At 41.3% G+C, this 19,956-nt stretch overlaps 1 long non-coding RNA gene across 1 annotated transcript in view; it reads right to left on the reverse strand.

The window, feature by feature from the left end:
• The window catches only part of LOC307212957, a 48,094-nt gene that overhangs the window by 21,113 nt on the left and 7,025 nt on the right, over positions 1–19,956 (reverse strand). Inside the window, exon 2 of the long non-coding RNA XR_013837289.1 lies at positions 7,263–7,364. This is a non-coding gene — a long non-coding RNA (uncharacterized lncRNA). The remainder of the gene's footprint in view (positions 1–7,262; positions 7,365–19,956) is intronic.

The raw sequence follows: 19,956 nt of genomic DNA on the forward strand, positions 1-19,956 counted from the left end.
ACACTCTAATGTTGTTATTGTTGTTGTTTTAAAAAAACAGTGGTCATGGTGAGGAGGAAAGAATATGGAGCAGCAACCCAACTCCTTTAGCTGCCATGACTGACAAGGAAGCAGCAGTGAGGGGGAGACAACAGTGGAAGGGAAGAGGAGGGAAGCCAACAGAGGGAGATGTGGGCAGAAGAAAAATACTGGAAAGGACCAGCAGTTTCTGCCGGCATCTGTTTCTGGAAGTGTCTGTGGGTTGATTGGTTCCAGTGGCAGCGCTGGAGCCACTCAACCCACAGCTGCTTCCAGAAACTGATGCCAGCAGAAACTGTGGGTCCATTGCAGCCTTTTTCTTCTGCCTCTGTCTGTCTCAATCTCAGACCACAATCTCAGAGTTTTATTACTGCAAGGACTCAAAATCATTCAGCCTGAGCGTAAGTTTTCAGTGCTAGGGTTCAACTATGTGTAACTTCTCCAACTACTCTTTAGTATATTTAAATGCATCAAAGGTTGCTGTTTCTCAATCAGAGTAAGGTGCTTCAAGAAATATTTGTTGCCCGGGTATCTCTTTTTGTAGAAATTAGGTACTGACCAAGCTCAATAAAGTGCTTGCAATTGCTTTCTGCTGGTCAGCAGATTAGCATTACAGTGGTACCTCTAGTTAGGAACTTAATTCGTTCCGGAGGTCCATTCTTAACCTGAAACTGTTCTTCACTAGAGACATGCTTTCGCTAATAAGGCCTCTTGCTGCCGCTGCACCGCCGGCACACGATTTCCATTCTCATCCTGGGGCAAAGTTCTCCACTTAGGGTAACTCTTCCAGGGTAGCAGAGTTTGTAACCTGAAGTGTTTGTAACCTGAGGCATTTGTAACTCGGTGTACCACTGTATTACTAACCTGTTGATCAGGGGCCCTATCCCTACCAACAGCCACCAACAATGAGCTAAGCCAGACAGCAAGCTCTGACCTGGAGTCCATCACATTTTGTTGAACCTTCTGGTGATGATGCCAAATTAGCTGCCTTCAACACAATGGTTTCCACATACCTTTGGACATCAGTCTTCTGGAAAACAAGTCATTCACCAATCACCATCCCTTTAGCAGCCTTTGCCTAATAACCAGTGCCTCCAATTGGTTACAACTGCTGTGTTTCTTTTAAAGTAGAAGCCACACTGTCAGCTTGTCATGCACAGGGGTGTCTAGAGTGACATTGCCAGAGGGAGTCCAATTATCAAATTTGAACATCATGGTTTCTGACAAACTAAGCAGTGCATTACAGTATCCTGGTAGTATAATCGAACAACAATGGTAATAGCCAAATGGCAAAAAGGGAAAGAAACCTAGTTTGGAACTCTTTAAGACAAAGTTGCATTATCAACATTGTTGTGTTATGATCCTGTGATAATAATAATAAAAATTGATTCATAGACATTATTGCACAAAGTTTAGCATTTTATTTTATGAAAAGTTTATAATTTCAATATTTCTAGGAAGCATATACCTTTTGGGTATCACACCTCTAGCATTCAAAGCACCAACAGAAGTGCTAATTGTGAGTAAATTTTGCCCACCCCTGGTGCAATAAGTGTTGGAAAAATGTAATGTTTCTGTGACAAAAACACCACAATAACCAAAAAGTTTCTGCATTCCTGTACAGTGGTACCTCAGGTTAAGAACTTAATTCATTCTGGAGGTCCGTTCTTAACCTGAAACTGTTCTTAACCTGAAGCACCACTTTAGCTAATGGGTCCTCCTGCTGCCGCCCCGCTGCTGGAACACGATTTCTGTTCTCATCCTGAAGCAAAATTCTTAACCCAAGGTACTATTTCTGGATTAGCGGATTCTGTAACCTGAAGCGTCTGTAACCCAAGGTACCACTGTACTCAGAAATGGAAAATTCCAAAGCATTTTAGTACAGGAGTCCCAAGAGTAGCTAAAAACAAGAGACAACTCAAAGTCATTGATCTTTCTATACACAAACTTTCTTTTTCGGTGCGTCTAGATGGCAACATCAGGCAAAACTTTGTAGTTTTGATGATTTGCTGGCCTTCTGCAGTATTCTCAGAACCTGCGATGAATATAGATTCCCAAAGATAGGCTGACTGTCATTATCTGATAATGTCATAGCCATGGGAACTTTATAGAGTACTTCATGCTAGATAAATTATCCATGTTACTAAATTGGCCTGCTCTTTTAAAGACTGGGGGAAAGGGAATCGTGAAGCTGTCCACCTCAAGGACAGTGCAGAGAAAGAGTTTGTGTGACATGAATATATGGACAAGGAAGTTCTTCCCCACCTTTCATTCACTTCAAAAGGAACACTGTAGTGCAGACAACCTGAGGGCAACAAGCTCTACTTTCTGCTTGGATTGGCTGCCCTTCATAGTGAACTGCAGTTCAGCCAATCCCAGCTGGCTTGCTCTCACTGCTAATCTGCTGATTGGTTGTGAAAGCAAGCCTCCCTTTCAAACACACAATGCTGGGATTCAAGAGCTTTTTAGAGACTCCTCTGTTCCAACAAATAGACTGCCCTCGCCATTTTTTTCCAACCTAGAAAGAGCAGTCTGATTCCAAACTCCCTTTCTCTCTCTCTCCATTCCATTCCTCTCTCACACACAGTTCCAGTTTGATGTTAAATTTCATATTATTAATCCAGTTTCTTCCACCTTCACTTTTTATATTATATTTTAACCTTGCATTCTGGGGAGGGTTACCAAATCAGAAATGTAGAAGAAAAACTTTGAAAAACAGCCATAGGCTCCCCTCCCCCCACCATCTATGGCACCAAATGAAACCTTATTTCAATTCCAACCTTTAAATCCTTGTAGCAGAGATGTTCTGCAGTTTGTTGTCTCATCACTTCTAGCACGTGCCTGTAAATTACTCCAATTAAAGCCCAATTAGCAGGATATCCTCTGCTTCCAGGAACGGATTGGGTGTGTGTGTTTCACATCAGTCGGAGTGCTGCATGAACCCAGTGCCTTTGCCTGCCCTCGCATTCCATAGGGAAGTGAGTGCCAGACCACAGGGCAATCCATGGGTGAAAGCCTGTTCCTCTCCCACCCAGAGAGGAATTCAAAGAAAGAGTTTTTCCCATCATTCTTTGTTTATCTCCATCTTCCTCTCCCTGTGGTGATGAGAGAGACCTCCATTCCTGGTGCAGGCAGAAATAGAAAGTCTCTTGTGCCTTTTCTTCAAGACCGAGCACAGTGCCACGAAACTGAGATGGCCATACCATACCTATAGATAGTCTCTTTATTTCTTTGATGTAGCCCCTTGAAGATGGGCTGTATAGTCGCAAATGCATTGAAAATTTGGTTATTTTTCATTCAACAATCTTCTGTTCACTTGTACTAGTCTGCCCCCTTCATTAGCAATGGAAGAAACAAAGTTGTCAACTGTTCCCGTGAAAACTTGGGGTGTGTACTGGTGTGGGAAGCCTGCAATAGCAGTTGTAGCAACAGTTCCCACCCTGCTCATGCAAAAGTGGAACAGGCCTTAGCAGCATGTTCAGCCCTCAGATAGCATGCACAGACAATCATTTCTGCCCATATTATATTATTGTAGATGTTGCATTGTCTCTGCATACTAATAGCAGGGCCAATAGCTCTCAGGCTAGACATTTACTGGTTTTCTAATGAAAGCCTAAGCATTCTTTGTTTTGAAGGATATTAACATCCTTCATGAGACCAGGTTGCTTAGGTTGCACTCCTATATATCAGGGGTGAGAAACTTGTGGTCCTTCAGATGTAGCTGGGCTGTAGCTTCCATCATCCCAGACCTTTGGCCATATTGGTTGGAGCTCATAGGAGTTGAAGTCCAAAAACATATTGAGGACCGCAAGTTCCCCATCCTTGCTATATACATACCGGTATATCATTGAACTCAGTAGGGCTTACTTTTGTCTCATTCAGCCTTTAACTCCTGTAAACTTTAAAGGACAGACTCACAAACTAAGTGATAGTAGGTGCTCCACAAAAACCAGTTTTTGGACTTTCTTTGTCACGTGTTTGGAGTAGGTAAGCTCAATGGACATTAAAACAGTCCCACACAGAATTCACTTAGCTTGCTATTGCTTCCATTTGCTTTCTAAAACAACAACAACTACTTATTTTTGACATTAGCTCTTCCCTTCTGCTCAGAAGCACTTTGTGACACTTTGGTAAATGTGAACCATCAAATTTTAGTTCACAGAATTGTTTGTAACAAGTGGTTCAAGAAAATAGAGAGTGTTTGTATCATTCTATTCAATTAAATCAACATAAAAAGAGTGATTTAGTATTCTGTTGTTGTTCTTTGAAGACATGCAGATGGCAGCAATACTTGGAAAAGCAAAAATTGTTTCAAAGCTGCCACCAACTGTTACACTTGCAAACTGCAATCCAAAGAACTGACTTTGCACTGAAATCCACACTGATACATTGTGTAACACGGTGAATTTCTCCTCTTTCATTATTTCTAACTCACAGGACACACACATGCACACAGCTCTTTTTTTAGTAAGTCGCACAGAGAAACAAAGAGAATGCTCTGCTTTCTGATAACTAGAGTGCAATGAAGAAGAGCCTGCTAGATCAGACCAGTGCCCCATCTAGGCCAGTGCTCTGTTCTCACAGTGGCCAGCCAAAAGTCTGTGGGAAGCCTGACTAAAAGTGCTTGCAGCTTTTAAATGTGACTATGCAAATAACTTTACATGAATCTTTTTGAGGCTCTCTGGGATCAATTTTCCCAAGCTTCAAAACTGTGTTATATACAAACCACATACCAGCACTCTATTTTGGTTTATTTTCCCTCTAACAAACCATGTAACTTCCTGCATTTCCGCCAACTATACTAAAAGTCATGTCACCCCATGGACTGACAGCACTGCAGTGTCTTTTCCGAAAGCTCATTCAAGCTTGGTTCATGCAACCAGAAGATAATGTGGCAATTCTTCTTGGACTTTTCCTATTCAGGTTGGAAGTCCAGACTTCACCATTTTGCGCAGGCCAGCTTCTGTAGATGATGCAGCCAGTCCTCTGGATATCGCAGCTGTGGTTGACCCACTGTGTATAGGTGGATGAGCTGCTGACCTATGTTTTTTTTAAAAAAAAACTTCTGCAAAGCACATCCTGTCTGTTAGATACTCTTATTATTCAGGGTGATGGCAGTGGGGAATTCTGAACGCTACTTCACTGCCTCTGCCGGAACAACTTTGTACGTAAGGCTGCTCCCATGACTTTTGGTTCAAAAGAAGAAGTCAGTGAAGGTAGGCTGTTTTCAGAGATGGTGCTAATGCACCATGTCCTTCTGCAGATGTTGTGTTCATTTCCTGTCTGAATGACACTGTGTGGGAAAGGCTGATCTATACTGACTGACATTGAGCAAGGGAGGTTTTCACCGACAGCAGAAGAAATACTTATTAGAATAAGGATCACCTCCTTTATTGCTATCATAAACAGAGGAAAATTATCATAATCAAGGCTTGTTATGCTGCCACATGCTTCACTGTCCCTGGTAAGGACCTCCAGGAAACAGCAGCTATTTACAGCTGTTATTGGCTTGGAAATAATTCATCTAAGTCAATGACTGTTTCCAAGCTTCAGCAATATAAAGGTTAAAAGCTTTTGGATAAGATAGCGGGAGCACAATATTTCCATCTGCATCCAGTAGCTTGTTCCTTTGTATCTTATAAACCATTAGATTAAGGGGTCAGCAAGTGAACTGCATCCCAGGAGCTTTCTGGGTCTCTGGGTCATACCGCCAACCTTTTTGCCAACCTAGAGATAAGGGAAGTGTATGGAAAGAGTGGTAGCTGTGAAAACAGGACCTACTGCGATCCCAATTCAGGAACAAGTGCAGGTCTCTTAGACACACCACTGCCCTGCTATCATTTCTTCCAAGTGTCCCTCTTGGAAAGCAAGTTGGTGGCCAGGTCATCATTTGACATTTATAGAGGAGTCTTTCATCATGCACTCACCGAAGGGCCTTGCACAAAGCATAGCCTTTGGTTTTCCACTCCTTCCCCATATCTGCGGTATTGTTACCACCCTTTCACAGGCCACTTTTTCTCTAAACACAGCTGCAGAACACTTTTCCATGTTCAAATGATAAGTCCTTCCAGAGCATGAATGGGAACTTTGCTCAATGATGTGTTCTAAGAGGCAGGCTGCTGCTGTCTGAGTGGTAGGGCTGGCCCTCAAAGCTGTCACTCGAAACAAAACTCAAAAAGAGCCAGCATCAAATAAATTCAGACAGTTTTGTCAAGGCAGCAGAGTACTCAGGGTAGTAACGATGGGCTCGCCTAAATTTCCCTTTGTCTTGCGTGTCTTCCCTTTGTTCCATGACTACTAGGCATGGGCCCAATAGGATTTTCTTTTGTCCCACCATTTTCCCCAAGAAATTCCACTCTTTACCGCTGAACCAGAATAAACGTCAACTTGTGGGAAACCTGATTGGTATACACGGTGGGTACTGATGGAAGTCACAGACTTGGATGGGCCCAAAGATGAGAAAAAGATCAGAACTTTTCAAGGAACTGAGTTTAATAAGAAAGCATGACAAAATAGTAGTTTAATAGTCCCAGAGGCAGAAAGGGAAAAGCGAGAGGGAGATGAGGGATGGGGGGGGGCTGTTCTTCCATTACGAATTTCCTGGAAAGGAGTCCAAAGGTACAAGGGTGGGCACCTTGCCTGGAGCTGCAACAAATTAGTTAGCAGCAAAGTTAACACACGAGGCTTGTGTGAGAGGCTTGTGGAAACTCGAGGCTCACTGAGCTTCTGATACTCCCATAAGGTGGGATGCTAAAAGGCTTAAAAAAGAATTGAGAGGCAAGATCAAAAGAGAAAATGTTGCCTTGCTCCTGTTTAACAATGGCAGCAACAAAATAAGGTGTTTATGTCCCAGTGGGTTTGAAAGTGCTTCGTAAATATTACAAAGTAGGACAGGTATGGTTTCAGATTGGATAGTGTTGAGATTTTAGCTGAAAGGCATAACCTGCACTGTTCCATTTATCGATGGGGCAGCTTATATAGGCAGCTTATTGGTATAGTAGCTTATTTTTGAGAATATCATTGGCTCCAGATTGATCTGGTATAATGAGCCCAACTTGCGGTCTGAATTTCACAATTGCTTTTCCTTTAGTCTAGTTACCTGAAAATCTTTGTCGGTGTTGCTGAAAGATTGATTTCCGAGAAGCACAAGAGACAAGGCAGCAAGTCAGTGGCTCCAAAGGCAGTAACAGGTCAAAAAACAGCGTGGTCTGTAATAAAAGGCAAGTCTCTCCTAGGGTACTTACATTAAAGCCAACTGAAAGATCAGAGCATACGCAGCAAAGAGGATGGTTGAGAGGGGAAGGTGGCATTCAGAAGTCTGGAGACAACTTTCACTGGAACAGCATCTGAGAAAAGATTAAGGAAGCATACAGATGATTAGATAAGCAGCAACACTCAACCTGAGGAAAGTGCAGGGATTAGGAAACTGTGGCCCTCCAGATATTGTTGGATTCAAACCCCTGTCAGCTCAAGCAAACGACCTAGGATGGCCTTAGTGGTGTCAAGCAGGGTGGGGGTGGGGGGGTTGGTAGAGAATGAAAAGCCAACAAGGAAATCCCCAAGGGTAAATAGGTGAAAGCTTTGGCTTGTTTGCGTACAGTATATGCTAACTGGGAGGAAGAATGAGCAAATGTTGCTGTGTTTAGTTAAAATGCTTATACTCTGCTTTCCAGACAGTACAAAACATGTAATGAATTGAAACAACCAGAATTAAAAACTCTGGGACAATTAAAAAAAACAAAACCTTATAGGGTGGAATTGCCATCCCATAAACATATAGGGTGGGATTCTGATCCCATCAGCACAAACTTTGCATGAGGGCTTCCACTTGCACAAATGGGGCTTTCTCCCTCTCCTGGCACCCCCAAAACTGGCTTGGGGGGTCATGAGAACCCCAAGAAGAGCATGTGGGGGGAGCAGAAGGGAGATTGTTCTGTTTGGCAAGCTAGAATGCTAGCACTGACAGGATGTTCCCCATAGCACAATGTTGAATTCCATGTGTAATTTTATTTTTATCAGATCAAAAAATCATGGTCTAGATTAAAATCGCAAGTGAAAAAGGAAGCAGAAACACTAAGTACAATTTCAACAAAAATACAGGAGTATCAAATAACACTGCAGGCACCAGATTGACTTCTTCTGGACTGGTGTTTCCGGGACACAGCACCAACACAGAAAAGGCCCTGTCTCCAGGCTGTTAACTGCCTGGCCTCTGGTGATGATCTGAGTAAATGGGCAGGACTGTATGAGAGGTTTTTATTGCTCCCATTTCCCTGGGCAGCCAGAAGCTCAAGGCATTAATTGATAAATCAGGGTTTGGTTTTCCATATATTTGCAGGGCGGAAGCAGAAACCATAGAAGACTTACATGATGTGGCATCAAGAAAAAGCAGTGCTACTGGCCTGAAGGCAAGATCAGTATTTGCCCCACAGCCCAACAAACCCAGAACAAACCTGACTGCATTTCCAAGGGTTCTTTCTGATCAAGTTAAACTCAGTGTGGAGCCACTTAAATTAATGAACTTTACTTTGAGTGGGTCTATTCTGCCTAGCACTAACACTGGAAGCAACCCCAAACCTCCACTTTCAGCATTAAACAAATCCAGCACAAGGGGCGGGGGGAGAGAACACCCTCTCCTTTTAGCTGTGTGTGTGATTTCCAGGAAAATGTAATGCATTCCATCAGTAACAAAACAAAAGGAAGGACACCTTACTTCAGTGAAAATGGGCACTGTAACATCTTGTATCGATCCTTTTAATTGGCAAGTCCTACCCTCGAAGCACTCAAGGAAGAAGGTGGCACTGCAATGTGATTTGCCTCATCATTGTTACTGAAGTACCCCAAATTGCAGAGGGCGAGAAAACTGACATTGCTTTTAAAAAATGCAAAGCAAATATAAGCCTCTAGATCCAGTTACAGATAGGTAGCCGTGTTGGTCTGCCATAGTCAAAACAAAATAAAAGAAAAAAATTCCTTCCAGTAGCACCTTAAAGACCAACTAAGTTAGTTCTAGGTATGAGCTTTCGTGTGCATGCACACTTCTTCAGATACCTCTAGAGTCGTTTCCTTTTCTTTTGTCCCCATATGTTTCTGTACTGGTTGAATCATTGCCACATTGTTTTTAACTTCACCAAAAACCAGTAAGAAACAACCAAGTCACTTTGGCAGAAGTTCTGGAGAGAATATTTATCATCCAGAAAGATATTTACTCCGCCGTGTGACTCAGTGCCATTGAGAGAGGCTACACTTCATAGAAATTCGGCATTTCATTATATCCCATAGATATGCTATTGAGTTTTCAGAGCATGAAGGGCAGATGTAGTGCTGGTACTTGAAAACAACTACCCTGAACTAAGTATGTGTGCTAATGAGCCCAGCTTAGGAGGGTTATCTCACTTCCAATAGCCCTTGTTTTAATCTGGAAAACAGATCCCCACGTGTTGAGCAGGGCACACATGAGCAGCATAGAAAGATGAGGTTGCAAGCTGGATCAGCCCCACAATAAACCTGTCTTCAGAAAGTATGGTGGAACTAGAAAGGCGAAACTCATACAGACTGAGTTATTTCTGTTCATGTAATATATCCATTCACAAAGGTGTGAAGCAGCAATTGTATCAAAAGCTTCCATCAGATTGAAACAACTTCTGCACCTTTTCTACATAAATGTAAGGCAAAGCTTTGCACTAAAGGTCACTCCTTATCGATTAGAAGATTTTCTGAGTCCTTTGGATTAGTTATTTGGACCAGCCTGAAGCACAGACATGCAATGCAGGATACATAATGAGGCTGTAGACAAGATCTTTGCAGTGGTGGAACTGAGTACATGCCTTCTCAATCCCTGTCTATCCCTTGGCTAAAAACATCTAGTAGGAGGGAATTGACTGCATGGGTCCAGTGGACTCCAAGGGGACTTTATAGGAAGAATTTGGCTAGTTCAGATAAAGGTTAGGATAAATGAGTACCAGTGCCCTGCTGGAGTCCCAGATTAGCATCCATCATGTTGGGGATGTTTCCATCCCTGCACTGAGCCTCCCACTGCTTCTATTCTATTACTCACTGCACACCAAATCTCTTGGAAGCTTGGTTTTCCATATATTTTATAGAGTAGAATTTTCCCATGGACTGCTAATTGCAGGGGGTCGTGCATCCCATCTAGTCTATATTTAAAAATTTATTATTTATTTGGTCAGGGCGCAGCCTGACTCCCTCCTTTGGCAATCTTTACAAAACTTTAGTTTATGGTTGCCATCAATTTTGATTTTAATTAATTTTTATAATGTTTTTATAATGTTGCACTATTTCAGTGTTGTTAGCCGCCCTGAGCCCGGTTTCGGCTGGGGAGGGCGGGATATAAATAAAATTTTTTATTATTATTATTATTAGTCCAGACTTTCCAATCTTGTTTGGATATCCATTTGGCCATAATGACTGTCTTTATTAATTTATAGTGCTAAATCATGATTGAAGGAATCTTTTTGATGGCTAATGTCACTTGGCAATGTTCCTCTCCCCTTACGTTTGCACACAGGCGATTAGAGCAAGTGGTACAATATAGGTGCCACATGTTCTGACTGCCTAGTAACCTCCAGTAGCCAGACTGCTGCATTTTGCACCAGTTTAAATTTCTGAAGTATCTCTAAAGGTAGCCCCAGGTAGACTTCATTACAGTAGTTTAACCTGGATATCATTAGTACACAGATCACCGAGTAGAACAATGAAGCTATTCTCACAAAGTGGTGTGTGTGTGTGTGTGTGTGTGTGTGTGTATCCGCACGATGGGGTGAGCTCCTGTTGCTTTGTTCCAGCTCCTGCCAATCTAGCAGTTTGAAAACATACCAGCATGAGTAGATAAATAGATACTGCTGTGGCAGGAAAGTAAACGACATTTCTGTGCGCTCAGACACTTATCATAGTGTTCCATGCACCAGAAACGGTTTAGTCATGCTGGCCACATGACCCGGAAAAGCTATCTGTGGACAAATGCCGGCTCCCTAAACCTGAAAGTGGAGATGAGTGCCGCACCCCAAAGTCGAATTTAACTGGACTTAACCATCCAGGGGTCCTTTACTATATATATATATATATATCAACCCAGTTTAAATAGGATAAAAGTATAGCTTCATAAAAGCAAGGGTAAGAATATCCAGCTAAATACCTTATAAAAGGAAGATGTCTTCACCTGCCTTCACAAAGAGACCAGAGAAAAATAAAATAAGCTTTTTTATATATGACAGAAGCATGCAGCCAATAAATCATTAAAGGTGACTTATAACCTAACAAAGAGGAATAATGGAGTGTGTTAGGTGCTATATGAAAGCTAATAGATTAAAATGAAATCTTCAGTTTCCTTTTGTCTGCCTTGCTCAGCAGAAACCTTAAGCTGAAAATCTAAAATCATTTATGTCTTAACTAGAATTTGGGCAGAGAGCAAGTGAAACGATTCTGCTGCTGCTGTCATTTTTACAAAACAACAACCCCATAATCCCTTTCCTTTGATAAAATTATTTCTTAATTCGAGCACTAAAATTATATTCTTACAATTGGGCATCTCCTTTGTTAATATGTCTACAGCTTGAGCAAACATTGATACTATAAACAACTAGGGAAAGGAAAGGATAATAACTGTTGTGAAAATAACTGAGAATCTTGCAGGATGGCCAGTATTCAACCACATAGTTAAAAGGCTATGAAAGTAATGCATTTTTTTTATACTCTGGGGTGAAGTATCTCTAAAGATCTCAACTGAAAGGGCAACTGCTTTGTCCTTCCTAATATCTGTTTTGCAAAATTTTGTTTGCCTATTCAATTGTCTACAAAAATAGCTGTTGCTTTGTGATACTTGCTGCTAGCTACAGCTGAACAGTGCACATGGAGACAGAGTGAAATCCATGAAGCTATTCTATAATATTGATGCTTGATAGTATTGATCCTCGAGGGCTGTATGAAGCCTTGGCCCGAGTTCTTGTGGATGGCAAGGATAGAAAAAAATGGGCAAAGCGGTGGTGGCGGCAGAAAGAAGAGAGAGTCCTGTGGCCACATGTACTGTTGGCTGCCAGGATGTGCTGCCCATCAGATTTCCCATAACAGAATATGGACTTTAACAGGGGGGGAAACATTTTCCACCTCTGCCCTTTACTTTGCTTCTCTGACTTACTGCGCCATTCCATGACTGCTTTGGAAACCACAGGAGCACAACAGCAGCAAGCTTGCTCCTATATGTAAACTGTAGTGGCTTTATGTCAGTACTGCAAGCAGGCATAGCAGTGTACCGTATTTTTCGCTCTATAAGACTCACCAGACCACAAGAACCACCCAGCTTTTGGAGGAGGAAAACAAGAAAAAGAATATTCTGAATCTCAGAAGCCAGAACAACAAGAGGGATCGCTGCGCAGTGAAAGCAGCAATCCCTCTTGCTGTTCTGGCTTCTGGGATAGCTGCGCAGCCTGCATTCACTCCATAAGATGCACACACATTTCCCCTTACTTTTTAGAAGGGAACAAGTGAGTCTTATAGAGCAAAAAATACGGTAAATGTTTAGAGTCAGTAAGTGAGTGATGTTCATTACAATCCAACAAAAGAGATCTGAGCACACACAAACACTAACACACACACAGGCAGTAGGTGCAAATAATAAATACACATCTCTATCAAAGATCAGGGTATTGGCATCTCCTTTTTCCCAAGTAATTATTAAGCATGTCGTGAACTTGGAATCTGAATGCATTTAAGAACTAAAGAGATGAAAAGTGGGCAAGGAACTGAATCTTTTCACCAGAACATATAAAGGCCTGAGTGCTTGCTCCATAAAGAGATTGCTCAACTTCTGCTTATTCCAGCTAGCTTAGAAATAGCCCCCAAACTGGAAATCACAGTGTGGCTTTTCTAGTCAAGCCTTGATCAACTGGATATGGAAAACGAGTGTTGATGTTTAACACATCACAGCAGGTTGCCATGAGGGAACACCAAATGTAGCAGTTCCTTGGAAATTTGGTATCCATTTTTCCAGTACTGTACACAGATACAGAGGAGAGGAGAATATCTCAAACCACTAGGGATACCTATGTTCCTTTCAAAAAGTCTTGCTTTATTATATAAAGCTTGTATAAATTTGTGCCTTGCAATCTTGTAAGGAAGTTTGTTCGTATATTACTTGTTTATGGTTGCATATGTTATATTATGCATAATAAAATAATAAAAATACAGTGATACCTCGGGTTAAGTACTTAATTCGTTCCGGAGGTCCATTCTTAACCTGAAACTGTTCTTAACCTGAAGCACCACTTTAGCTAATGGGGTCTCCTGCTGCTGCACCACTGGAGCACAATTTCTGTTCTCATCCTGAAGCAAAGTTCTTAACCCAAGGTAATATTTCTGGGTTAGCGGAGTCTGTAACCTGAAGCGTCTGTAACCTGAAGCGTCTGTAACCCGAGGTACCACTGTATTTTTACAAATGAATACCTTCTTCACCATTCTCAGCTGAAAGTCTGACTGTGTGACAGAGAAGAGACGGAATTTCTTTTTATGGATCCTCAGAGTTAAAAATCAAAACCAGCCCCAGCTGTCCCTAATAATTAAATTTCAGTAACCCAGACTGGGAATTTTTATGTTGACTGGTGACTTAAAATGCTGACATTTAAACAGCTTCAGCTTTATTTCAAAATGAGCACAAGGGAACTTCACACATGCACTGGAGTTTTCCTGCTGGAAAACCCAACAAAATACCAGTGCATTGATTTACATAGTGAAGGTTATTCATGAGGACTTGGAATTTCATTACCAAGAACGTAAAAGTGAAAGTCACCCCCATACAAAGATGCACGTGACTCTTAAAACTAAGTTGGAACTTAATAAACTTTATATAATGATGATGGTTTGTTCTATCAAAAATAAAATTCACTGTCTAGTTGCAGCTGAAAGATTAACAAATTCATCATGACATAAACTTTCATAGGCAAGAGTCATAATAATAGGATGGTTCCTAAAAGCACACTTCTCACATATCAAAGGCCAGCATAAAACAGAAACTACATGATGAAGATGCCAAACACACCACTGCAAGGAGGAAATTCTACAACTTAGAGGCTGCCACAGACTTCCAAACTTCTGAGAGGGATGTCCTCCTATGCTAATCCTAGAAGGTCAGTACAGAAGTGGGAAGTCTTTCAGATATTTGGAGCCTAAGTCACGAACAGCTTTAAACACTAATGTGAGCTTGAAATGAACTGGCAACCAGTGCTGCTGTTTTAACTCAGGGTTTTGCGTATTTTAAATGGAGCCCCAGCCAGTAACCTGCTACATTTTGGACCGGTTGACGTTTCTGAGTTCTCTTCCAGGGCAGCTCCATGGATGGTGCTCTCTACCCCATCAACATACAAAACCAAAAGAAAACAATCCTCCTTATGGGGATTCTAAGTGCAAAATGTCTGTCTAAACATTTAAAGCTTTCCATTGCTTTCTGGACACTGAAAGAGTTAGGTACCAATTAGTCTTATTGTGCGGTTAAACTCAGGGCAACAAAGGAACCTCTCCAGAAGGCTATAATGGGAAATTGGGCTTAAGGTGTGCACAGCTCTGCCATTTAGAGCTTTATAGGTCAGCTAGCAGGCTGGTGTGCAGTTTCAACAAGATCAGCATGTCTTCCATTTCCTCTTTCTACACTAGATGACGCTCCCAAGCTATTTACTAGGACAGTCCTGGACACACGTCAAGGACAGCCCCAAGCAAAGCACTCAACAGTAATCAGTCCTGGAGATGACAAAGGCATAAATTATAGGTGCATTTTTTGAGGATGATGCTACTCTCCAGTAACTCTTTACTGGAGTTAAGAAGAAAATCCAGGTGCTGAATGAATAGCTGGTACTTTTCAAGCATATCTGTTTCTGTGAAACTCAAGTAAAATAGCTATCATACAATGGTTGCTGGAAGAACCAGTCAGTTAATTGGTATGCATTGCTTTTTGCCAGTGAATATATTACATTCATTTATATCAGTGGGAGCTATATGTGGGTTATCCAGCCTCATATAACCAACATGCTTAACTCTAATTAATGCATGAAGGGGTTAAGACCATACCGTAAGCTGTCCTGCCAGGTCTAGCTAGGTCACTCCCCCTCGCCTTGGGAGGAAGGATTATCAAGCCTTTGTTCCCCCATTCCCCCATATGAACCCTACCAGTAAGGAGGTCGAAGCTGGATGCTCCAAGCTTAAACCAAGTGGCTTCAGCAAGCCATCTCTGTGTTGCTATACAAATAATTTAGAAACTTTTGCCAATTTGGATCCTAAGTTATACTGCCTGTCTTTACTTGCTGCTGTATGGAAAAGCACATGAATCTGACCTTTGAAGAGTTTGAAATAAACCATTTTTAATCTATGCTCTATGCTAAGGGAAGTGGGGAACTTTGGAAACAACTTTGGAAACAAGGTCTAACAATCTATAATTCCAGGCTTTACTTTGCTGCATGTTTTGTGATTTTATAGCTCATCCATGCAGTGTTACTATTTATATTTTTATCATATATTTATTTTTATCCTCCACAGAGTTCAGAGTTCCATACATGGTGCCTCTCACCTTTACTGCTCACATCAGCCCTGTGAGGTAGGTTTAGATGAAGGGGAGTGACAGAACCTGTCACCCAGTCAGTTTCACGAGTGAGTAGGGATTTGAACAAAGGTCTTTCCAACACTTCGTCCACTATACCACACTTGATGCACAATACAGATGGTGCAATAATAATTTGGATACAAGCTCTCTTCTTAATTCCCAGGAGAAGTACAAACAGTTGTGTTTCCTTAGAATGCTTCAGTGATACTCATTCACAGAGACTATATTTCTCAAACTGCATGGATGCTGGCTCAAAAACATCTTTGCTGGAGTTAGAAAGTTGTAGTCCAGAAAGTTTTACACCAAAGATCCTTATATTTCTAGTTTGACAGTATTTTCAATTAAGGCTTGATGGAATAACTGCTAAGACCCAAATAAATCCCTCACATTGCACTGTGGAATTAGTGCAGATGAATCAGGTACACTGGCCCATCATATACCCTTTCTGGTGGTTAGATTCAGTATGTTATAATACAAAGAGAAAATAAGGAAGGATAAATTATTCTCTATAGAGCTAGAGCAGAGAGCAGGTGAAACACTTTTCAGAGAGCAAAAGTGAATGCATGACAGAAGCAACTTTTTAGATGTTGCAGGACTACAGCAGCAGAATTGCTATGCAAAAGAATTTCCAATGCAGGGAATTGCTTACATTATTGCTGCTGCATGATATATGGCATAGTTTTGTTGCAAGAAAATGAACACAATGCATAGGTATCTTTTAATAACCCAAAACAAAACTATTATGCCTTTTCGAGACAACGGTATAAAAAACCCCAGAATTTGTTGCATTTGTCATCTACACCAACCTTATCCCATTTTATCCTCAAAGTGACTCTGAGCAAGCTTAGGTTGGAGAGACAGTGACTCAGTGCTGGATTTACGTATAAGCTAAACAAGCTATAGTTTAGGGCCCTACTCTCTTGGGGGCCCCAAATTTTTTTAAAGAAACAAAAATGTGGATGTACATTTCCAAAATATAAGATAAAAAACAAATAAAATAAAACCTACATACAGTTAGAGCTTAATAATTATTTCACTATTAATATACTTTTTAATTGTATTTCAGTTCAACAATTACTTTGATAAAATACATATGTGCAAATGGCTTTAGATACCTATATAAATTACTATATAGCATATATCCAACACAAAAAACAGAGACAATTTGTTATTGACAAAGGACAGCTGGACATATAAAGCTCCATTACCTTCAGTAGCTTAGGGCCTCATCAAACCTAAATCCGGCCCTGCAGTGTCTATTCTTTCTTAGAATGGATGGAGGAAAGTTTTCTGCAATGGCTATAGCCAGGGGCCTAAAATTCCTTTCCTCCACATATGTTCTAAATTGAACAGAGGAGATATGCACTGCAGTACTGGAGAGGAGGAAGGGTGCAAGATTCAAACAACTACATTTTTTTAAGTAGTGGGAGGTAAAACGTCAGGAAGTGGTGGGCCATTGCTGCAAGGGGAAGAACAGCAGCAGCCCTGCAGAGGTTTACCATCTGCCACTTAGGAACATAGGAAGCTGCCTTGTACAGAATAATTTCAATGGTTTATGTAGCTCAGTATCAGGGCCAGCCCAATACATCGTGGTGCCTTAGGTGAACAACTAAATGCTGCCCTGCCCTGCCTGGTAAGAAGATGTGAGTGAAGATCTACATCAGGAGCATAGGAAGAACAAAGATCTACATCAGGATCTGCTGGCTCTGTGGATCCTGCTGGCTGAGACAGTAACTTCACCTTGCCTCATGGGTGGTGCAGCCCTGCTTAGTATTGTGTACACCAGGGTATCCCAAAGTTGGGTCTCCAGCTATTTTTGTACCACTACTCCCATCATCCCCAGCTAGCAGGACCAGTAGTCAGGGATGATGGGAACTGTAGTCCAAAAACTGCTAGAGACCCAAGTTTGGGAAACACTGGTGTATACCGATGGACAGTGGCTCTCCAGGATTCCAGGAAGAGGTATTTCCCAGCCCTACCCTGAAATGCTGAGAATTGAACCTTGAAGCTTTTACATGCAAAGCAGATGCTCTCCTACTGAACTATGGCCATATCTCTTTAATTTTTAAAATGCAGAATGTGTACTCCTGCATTTAAATGCTACAATAGAGGAGTAATCAGTTACTACAGAATATATGTGTCTATTTCCACCTACCTGTGTTAGATATAGATATTTTTAAACCCACCACCACCACCAAAGGCACAAATATGAAGGAGTATCAACCATTTGGTTCACTGACACTGATGAGACACATTCCCCCACATTGAACTCACTATATCATCTGATAACACTAGCTAGAAAAGGACATGACATTTCCCCATTGAAAACATAATAAATATTGATCCCTGGATGCAGATGTTTTCCACAGCAGGTGTGATTGTTAGAGATTTTTAGATCCTCTGAAACAACTGAGTTGTAGCTGTGCATTCATTTTACAATAAAGCATTTGTCTAGAAAAGCCCCAAGGCAGGTCAGGGTAATGGAAAGGGAAATCTACCATATTAAGATTAAGGCACTTTTCTTACTGAGACCCCTGTGATTAAAAACTCATTGACAAAAAGCAAAGCTGTCTGTTTCTGCCTTCTTTACTGCAGCTACTGTTTACTTCAAGTGAGCATGACACCAAGATGGTCAGATTCAGGTTTCTTCCTGATCACCTTTTTATTTATTCTTTACAGGGAATTTATATGAAGTTGTGTCAAGCAAGTGCTGTCCCACACTTTCCGGTGACACACACACCAAACCCCTAACCACTTTTTAGGTAAAATATCTCTCAGAGTATTTGTACAACAAAATCAACAATAAAATCATACATACATATTAAAATTCACCAAGAAATTAATAACCTCAAAATCCAAAACAAAATACCAAATGAAACCAATGAAGTGCTGTTGAGTACAATAAACTCAGATTCAGGGTGGAAGTTTTAGTAGCCATCAAAGATTATCTAGTTTTGAGCCTTACAAAAACCTTGCAGAGAAGGTTACTACAATATGAAGGTTACGATCTTCATATTGCAGATTTGGAACAGACTGAAGATATTAATTTGGCTAAGGCCCACATAATGGTTTCATGTAAGAGATGAGATTTTGACTGGGAAACTGCAGGTTTCAGCCTCCTAGCCACTACACTTTAGTAGAGATCTCCACATGTTTCTTACCTGTTCCACAACAAAATCACTGCGTCAGCCTTGCCCAGCCAAACACTCATTGAGAAATCACAATAGGTTCTGTAATATGTTACACTGAACACAGGTACAATCTGTCTTTACACACGTACAAGGATTTGTGTGCAGGAGTGTACACTTGTTGGTTTGTACAGCTCAAGTATTGTGTATAAAGGATTGTACAGTGAGCTATAATCTCAGCTTCAATTTATTTTCTGTAAAAGAGGAACAAAAGTGGCTGACCTGATGGGGCTGACTGGAGGATAAACAAAATGAAGAAAACATGTTCTCAGTACATTTTTTAAAAAGCTATGTAGAACTATTAACAAGAATGGAATGCTATGGAAAATGTTTGCCCTTGACAGATGTACTTTATGTTCTTCCTAGCCTCTTAGTGGTGTACCAAGCACACCCAATATCCCGTCTCTAGTCAGATTGATGAAATAATGGAGGAAAGTGGTGTGTTGGGAAGATTAAGTGGCCAAATAGGATACAGCTTCTTGACTTCAACCATAGAAGAAGAAGAAGAAGAAGAAGAAGAAGAAGAAGAAGAAGAAGAAGAAGAAGAAGAGTTCTGTAGGAGAGATGCACAGGAAATAGCAGCCAGGATTCACTTAACAAGTCCTTTGTCTGCATGAGAGTTTCTACTTGCACAATAGGGCTTTCCCCCCACCCCAAAATCAGTTGCTGGGGTAGTCAAGAGAACCTGCAGAACAGCATATAAGGGGAGGGAGGGCAGAGGGGATTATTCCACCTGTCAAGTTGCAATGCTTGCTCTGACAGGACTTCACCATAGCATGATGTCGAATTCTACCCAGTGTTTTCAATATGAATTGACTATGGTCACTGGCATTTTTGTACCTACTACAGCTGTCTAACTCATATCCCTTCCTAGGATCAAACACCTGCCAACAAACAACTCTATGAGAATTGGGATATTCCCAAAGCCTTCAGGAATCAATTTTGACCCCATGGATCACCACTGAACTCTTTGAATTCTCAACCCACTCATCACCCTGTTTTCATTCTCCAAACCCCCCTCCCCCATTTTGCAGTGCTTCTGAACATGATAATGCCTTTTGTGTTTTACCAAATGCTAGCAATGTTGGAGCAAGCGGAAAAGATACCCATCTGCACCAACACATGATGCCCAGTGCTGAGTTTATGCTT

The sequence above is a fragment of the Podarcis cretensis genome, assembly GCF_951804945.1.
Source record: "Podarcis cretensis genome assembly, chromosome: 3".
Classification (NCBI taxonomy): Eukaryota; Metazoa; Chordata; class Lepidosauria; order Squamata; family Lacertidae; genus Podarcis; species Podarcis cretensis.